Here is a 7,332-nt window from a genome sequence, read left to right as displayed (position 1 = left end):
CAACAAATACTTACTAAGTGCCTATCATGGGTAGCCTCAGTGATTCAAAAATGCTTAAAACAGATTCAGATCTGCTAGTGTGCTGCCAATGGGCTTAAAGGCCTCTGTGAGAAACCTATGCTCAAAGCTCATGAACTCAGTTTGAGGAAGTCCAGCACATTTCTACTGTCTGCTACAAATTATGTAGATATTGTCATCTCAGAAAAGCCAAGGTCTCTGCTAACAGACTAACTTGAGAATTTCCACAGGGGCTTACCAGGCATTTTCTTTGTATCTTTTTTTTTTTTTTTTTTTTTTTTTTTTTTTTTTTTTAAGTAGGCTCCATGCCCAAGGTGCAGCTGGAACGCGGCTTGAACTCAGGAGCCTGAGATCAAGAGTTGCATGTTCTACTGACTAAGCCAGGTAGGTGCCACTCTTTGTATCTTTCATAGAAACTTGGAACTCTGTCTTGCCTTAGTTACTAATTGTGAGTTCTGTGTCTCCTACTGCACAGAAAAAAATACTTAGTTTCTGTGGAGTGGGAAAAGATATCCCAAATTCAGTAAAGATGTTAGTGTCTAACATTGTGTATTTTTCAGCCTTCAAATAGTATCACCATGCTATCCTTTCTTTCTGATCACAATCCTGTGTGAATCATACAAATGCTCATAAATGTGGAGACTGGTCTGAAAAAGCTAAAGGGCCCACTGCTTAGCTAATAAGGGGATGGGCACAGACTGATGCTTTAAGTCTTTTTTATTTTTATTTTTTTTTATTTTTTTAAATTTTAAATTTTTTATTTTTTATAAACATATAATATATTTTTATCCCCAGGGGTACAGGTCTGTGAATCGTCAGGTTTACACGCTTTTGCTTCTAGTTTCAATGATCTTTCTTTCCACCAAAGTATGTTTCCCAGATTTTCATGTGGATGGCTTTTTTTTTTTTTTGAAGACTTATTTATGTATTTGAGGGAGGCAGAGAAGGGGCAAAGGGAGGGAAACTTTAAGCAGATTTCCTGCTGGGGGATGTGGGGTTTGATTCCACTACCTATTAGATCATGACCTGAGCCAAACCAAGACTGGTTGCTCAACTGACTGAACCACTCAGGTGCCCTCCCCAGTGTTATTTTAAATACAACAAATGCCTGTTTGGCAAATTCAAATGACTCAGAGAGTATAAATTAAAAAGACCTCTTCTCTGCTATAGTTCTACCATTCTTACAAAAACCCAGACAGCCAGTACTAAGAGTTAGGTATATATCCCTTTTTACATTTGTAGTATAAAACCCTTTACATTTTTAGAAATGTATGCACACAGAGGTTTTTTTTTTTATGAGCACATACTTTATTTCATATTATCTTTTCCCATCAATTTGCCTTTTATATTTTATTTCAAATCAGTATATGCAGATCTACTTGTTTCTGTTAACAGACGAATTACTTCAATTAAAAACTATATATTTTACTATTATTTATTTTATACCTTTCTTGTTTTGACCATGGCTGTGTGTGTGTATATGTGTTCATGCATGTGTACTTTTTCCTGTCATCCTTCTTGAGATGTGAGGAAAATTGCAGTGTATTTTTAGTCTTCTTTGTTGAAGCCAAAAAGATCAAATCTACTCTTAAAAGAAAATTTAGGGGGCACCTGGGTGGCTTAGTTGGTTAAGCGTCTGCTTTTTGGCTCAGGTCGCAGTCTCAGGGTCCTGGGATCGAGTCCCATGTGGGGCTGCCTGCTCAGTGGGGAGTCTGCTTCTCTCTCTCTCTCAAATAAATAAATAAAATCTTAAAAAAGAGAAAAGAAAAGTTCAAATGCAAAACCTATAGTGATGGTAACATGAATTACTCTGGCTCAGCAGTATGTCCACAAGCTAACTTTATCTATAGGCCATCTTCTTAATTCTAAGTGTCCCAGTATAGAAGGATCATAGAAAGGGCTTTGGTTTTAGGTTATTTCAAAGGGTAATTGTTCTTTCAATGTAAGGAAACTGAATATTTATTTATTTATTTTTAAAGACTTTATTCATTAATGGACAGAAAAAGAGAGAGAGAAAGCACAAGCAAGGGCAGTCACAGGCAGAGGCAGAGGGAGAAGCATGTGGAGCTCCATCCCAGAACTGCTGGATCATGAGGGCCATCATTAAAATATCATGTCACCTTATGAGAACACATTTCTCCTCACTTTGTAATATGCAGTTTCTTCTTCTGAGGTGAGGCTACTCATTTTCATTTTTATTGCTCACATCTATACTAAACTATTAAATTTTTAAATAACACTTAGTATTCTGGAGAAGGAGGATGTTTGGCATTGTCCTCCATTGTTACTCATCCAAGAGGCTGGGGACTATAATGTCAACATGGCTGCATTGTATAGAGTGGATGGGAATGGGGTTTTTAGAGACAAGAAAGATGTGGAGGAATGACCCTGCCTAAAAGGAAGAAGTCCGAACAGCCAAAGCATTGCATTTTGGATCAGGTTCTCTAGAGCTTGAGATGGGGATTCTTCTATAAGGGATTTATTGAGGGGGAGCTCAGAGGAGAAATCTGTGAAGAAGTGAAGAAAGTAGGACAGGGCAAGAAAGGGAACCAAAGAAAACTATGAGTTCAATTAAAGCCTCCTGTCAGCCTGAGCCTGTGGAGAGCTCTAGAACATGAATGGCACCTCATAGTTTTCCTACTTTGGAGCAAGGGGATTGGGCATTTGTATCCTGACTTCAGTCCATCATTGACTATAGGCTGCTGTCGGGAGTCGGGGGTCCTAACATCCCAGGCATCCCTAGGGATATCTCTTTCTTGGCTAAGGGCAGTTTAGTGGAGAAAGGGCCATTGTGAATCATTACCAGCCAGCTCACAGCACTGGGGTAACAGAGTTCTGAGTGCAACACCAATGGCCTCTATCACCCATTGTGTCTGGGGTCTGGTGCTGGTACAGGTCAGTGGCTTCCAATCGATAAATGTATTCCAGCACGTCTGTAACATAGTACTATCCCTGATGGGGACAGGATCACAGAAATAAAAAGGTTAATGTTCAGCAATACTTAGGGACCTTGGTGAAACACTTGTGAGATCAGACAGAAAAGAGCAGTGTGAGTTCCTAGCACATGAGCTCAAAATGGAGGATGAATCTTTTTCGATGGACTCTGGAAAACAAGATGTGCTAACTTCTCATCAGAACAATATTACTCTGAGTGTCCAGGTAGGGGGAGCAGATTAAAGGAGGACATCACTAGGATAATGTGTTCTGAATCACCCCCGCCCTGCTTGGGGGGAGTAGCTTGATTCTGAGCTCCATTGGAAAGGAATACTGAACTTACTTGCTACCTCCCGTCTTTGAGATCATCTGAGAACTGAAGTTTGTGGTATAGAAATCAGCCCAACTAGTGAAGAGTGAAGGATGATATGGCAATAGGGAAATTAAGCAAGAGGCCACACAACATGGTTATGATTAGAAAGCAAAGTATTCTAGTTCATTGGCTATTTGTTGGATAGATGCTTTCCTCAACTTCCTTTCTGGGATGATTTTCTACTTTTATTGATATATCCAGAAATGCTTTCTTTTGTGCCCAACGCTAGGTCTATCTCTGTAGATTCACTAGTCTCTTCATGTGGCCCCAAGAATTAGAGTTTTTAGGAATGTTACTGGTGACTTGTGCAACAGTTTTCACTTTTCTTCCTTTCCAGTATGTCCATTATTTTAATATTTTATAGCTCTATAAGTCCTTAATCTCTCTAGGGATTTTTTAAAAGAATTTAGAACAATTACTAATTTTCCAACAACTCCCACATCTGAATAAAAATCCTTCAGAGTACAAATATTTAAATAGACATACTTTGTGGAGAATGACACATATATGATAAGATGAAAGACATTAATTGATATTTGTAAAAAAGGAAAAATAATCAACAGCTATGTGGACAAGGGTTAAGATTATACTCTTATCATGAGGAATATTTTACATTAACCTTTAGTGTCTTACTCTGAAAGTGGCTCCCGGGAGGATTTGACAGTGTGGTTACTGTGCAGTCTTATGTCAGATCCCAATTCCAGAATTCATTAACTGTATGACTTCTGTGTCTCAGTTTTCTGCATAAGATGGTAACTACCTCCCTTGTAGTGGTGATATGAACTTTAGTGGCTGTAGCTTGTAGGCATGAATGGCCTTAATCAAGGTAGACTACCTCAATTATTAAATCTGGCAATGATGTTTCTTTTCTTTTTTTTTTTAAGATTTTATTTATGTATTTGACAGACAGAGATCACAAGTAGGCAGAGAGAGAGGAGGAGGCAGGCTCCCTGCTGAGCAGAGAGCCCAATGTGGGGATCGATCCCAGGACCCTGGAATCATGACCTGAGCCGAAGACAGAGGATTTAACCCACTGAGCCACCTAGGCGCCCCTGGCAATGATGTTTCTTTATGACAACTACATCTCAAAATGTGGTTCACTGGTAGAACCACATTTGGTAGGGCACTGAGAGTGAATTTCTTGTTAGCAATTGTGGAGAAATTTTTGAGATTCATAAGCATAATCTTGCTAAGGCAAATGTTTGGGGAAAGAATTGTTTAAAATTCATGATAACAGTGCTGTCTCAAACACTGTTTTTAGGGTAAACAACATTCTTGTTGACCAACTACTCTATTCCAGATTCTTGTTCTAGTATGAAGTATCTTTGTCAAATGAAGATTTGATGAATGTGGGAACCCAGAAGCTTTGCTTCTGTGAGAAGTTGGGTCAGAAGAAGTGAACTTTATTTTTGTCTTAGTTCATTTGGGGCTGCTAAAACAAATAACCAAAGAGTGGGTGGCTTATAAACAACAGAAATTTATTGCTTACAGTTCTGGAGGTTGGGAAGTCCAAGAGCAAGGCACCATCATGGTCAAGTTTTGTTCTCACCAAAACGTGAGGGCTTGGTTCATAGCTGATGCCTTTCAACTTCGTCCTAACATGGCAGAAGGGGCTAGAGATCTCTTTGGAGCCTTTTTTATAAGGCAGTAATTCTATACACCAAGGCTCTACCCTCCTGGCTTAAGCATTTCCCAAAGGCCCCCCATCGTAATGCCATGAACTTTAGGGACTGGAACTTCAACATATGAATTTTGGAGTGGGGGGAGACACATTCAGAACACAGCAATTCCTTATACAGTTTTCTCCTATCATTACAGGGAAAATTTCAAAGTTGAATGAATGAGCTTTTCTATCTGCATGCCCTCTATAGTATCCCCACCGTATTACTATATGATTTTGTCTTGACTGCCTGCAATAAAGAGCTTCACATAGTTTGGGGGTGATTTAATATTATATTATGAAAGTTTTTATTTTGAATGTAAGGTCTGTCTTATCATGTATCCTACAATTATTTATTATTCTTGCCTATAAAACCAGTTGAAACAAGTTTAATCTTTCATTCCCATGACTATTCTTTAAGTATTTGAAGATAGTGTTGTCCCGTGGTCTCTTTTCATTTAACTAAAATCTCAAAGCTCCCCTTTCTGTTCTTAATGGCTCTTATGATGACTGATTATGGACATGCTTCCCCTCCTTTTTAAAGAGCCAAACTTTATAGCCTATACATGGACAGGATAGAATTGGGTAGGGGCCAAGAGGATGTGACAATCTCCTCTGTTTTTGGACATACCCTTTTTAATGCAATCCATGATTCAAAAACTTTGGCAGTCATGCCATTGCTTGACTTATAGTGAGTTTACAGTCATCTATGATCTCTGAGTCATTTTCACTCATGCTACTATTAACACATATAATTTACATTTGCTTTTTTGGACTAGTTGCAGGATGAAACATTATTCAGATGATATTTCGTCTTCTTAGATTTGATCTGACATTCTGGTTTGTTGGTAGCATGTTTTTTTTTCTTGTAACCAATCTGTTTTACCACTTGTATTAGTTGGTATATGTGCTGCCAAAGCGAGCACTACCACTTGTATTAGTTGGAACAATGATATTTGTATCATGGATCAGTAGATAACTAGTCTTGGCTACAGAAGATTGGAGAATAATGTTATACCGTCAATCAGTTGATAAGTCATTTACTAGTTTGGAAACTGAGCCTCTGTGTAGATATACATAGTGTCCACATGTTATATTTGGTTTCAGTGTCTCCACTTAAGACCAATATGAAAGTCATAACAATATTTCAAAATATATATAAGAAAAAATAGATAATTTCCCAAAGGTGTGCTTTACTTGGTATGTGAAGAGTTTGGTCAATAATGCATCCTATGAACCCAGTGATTGTTGAAATCTTCACAGAAGATTTTGGAATTTGAGCCAGGCAATCTTGGAAGGTTTTCTAGAGTTTGGTGAGACAGAGGAAGGGGACCATGCATTTGAGAGGGTTATGAAGTCCACATTGATGAGGTGGGAATGGCAGGGTCACATTAGGTGATGGTTTAGAGATGAACTTCCAGGAAGTGTATAGGGGAGTGTCAATGATGAGATCACAAATGTAGATCAGTATACCTTGTGTGGTGCTGATATTAGAGTCATTATCCTTAATTGGAGCAATTGTTCTTTGGCTAGATTTATCCTCCCATGCGTACAAGTGAAGAGAGGCTGAAGGTTCCTATGTACTAGCTATCTCCAGACTTGTCTTCATCAGTTTCATTTACATTAAGTGTCCATCACAAATATGAATTTTGCAAGCAGTTGTACCTTCTAGCCTACTGTTTGGAAAATATCCAGTTTTGGGGGAGCTTGGGTGGCTCAGTCATTAAGTGTCTTCCTTTGGCTCATCAGGTCATGATCCTGGGGTCCTGCGATCGAGTCCCATGTGAGGCTCTCTGCTCAGCAGGGAGCCTGCTTCTCCCTTTCCCACTCTCCCTGCTTGGGTTTTCTCTGTAGCTGTCTCACTCTCTGTAAAATAAGTAAATAAAATCTTAAAAAAAAGAAAAAAGAAAATATCTGGTTTTCTCTTTATAATCAGATGACCTTAAGTTTTCTTTTGGGAGGCATGTTCATTTCTCATCAAATACAGTTTCTTCAGTTTCTTCTAACATGGCCCACTTGGTTATTGGCTTTTCTTTGGGGACACTTTGAAGTTCACTTCTTTTAATACCCTTTATGCATACATTTAAGCATATAGTTTATTTTGAGGAAGTAAGCTGACATTTACTTTTCTTGTGCTGTCCTTTGTGGCCTGTGTGGCAAAAACATCTGCTATGACAATGAAAGGGATCATAAAGTAGTAATTCCTCATTAAGTCACTAGCATAATAATGCGATCCTCTTGGCATCTCTCTCCGTGGATGATGGGGATGCCGGGGTCCTTCAGCTTCTCTGCGTATTGTTTCCTCACTCCTTCATAGCAGCGTCTCAGTAAAAGGCAATTTCTCCAG

The 7,332-nt window shown here is 38.7% G+C and overlaps 1 protein-coding gene across 1 annotated transcript in view; it reads left to right on the top strand.

The window, feature by feature from the left end:
* Positions 1–337: 337 nt before the first annotated feature.
* The window catches only part of LOC309871454 (uncharacterized protein), a 255,814-nt gene continuing 248,819 nt past the window's right edge, over positions 338–7,332 (top strand). The window contains exon 1 of the transcript XR_014315284.1: positions 338–402. The gene's annotated coding sequence lies outside the window, so the exon portion shown is untranslated. The remainder of the gene's footprint in view (positions 403–7,332) is intronic.

Source organism: Mustela nivalis (assembly GCF_964662115.1).
Source record: "Mustela nivalis genome assembly, chromosome: 8".
NCBI lineage: Eukaryota > Metazoa > Chordata > Mammalia > Carnivora > Mustelidae > Mustela > Mustela nivalis.
The sequence above is the reverse complement of the archived record's forward strand: the minus strand, read 5'-3'. Positions and strand labels throughout refer to the sequence as shown.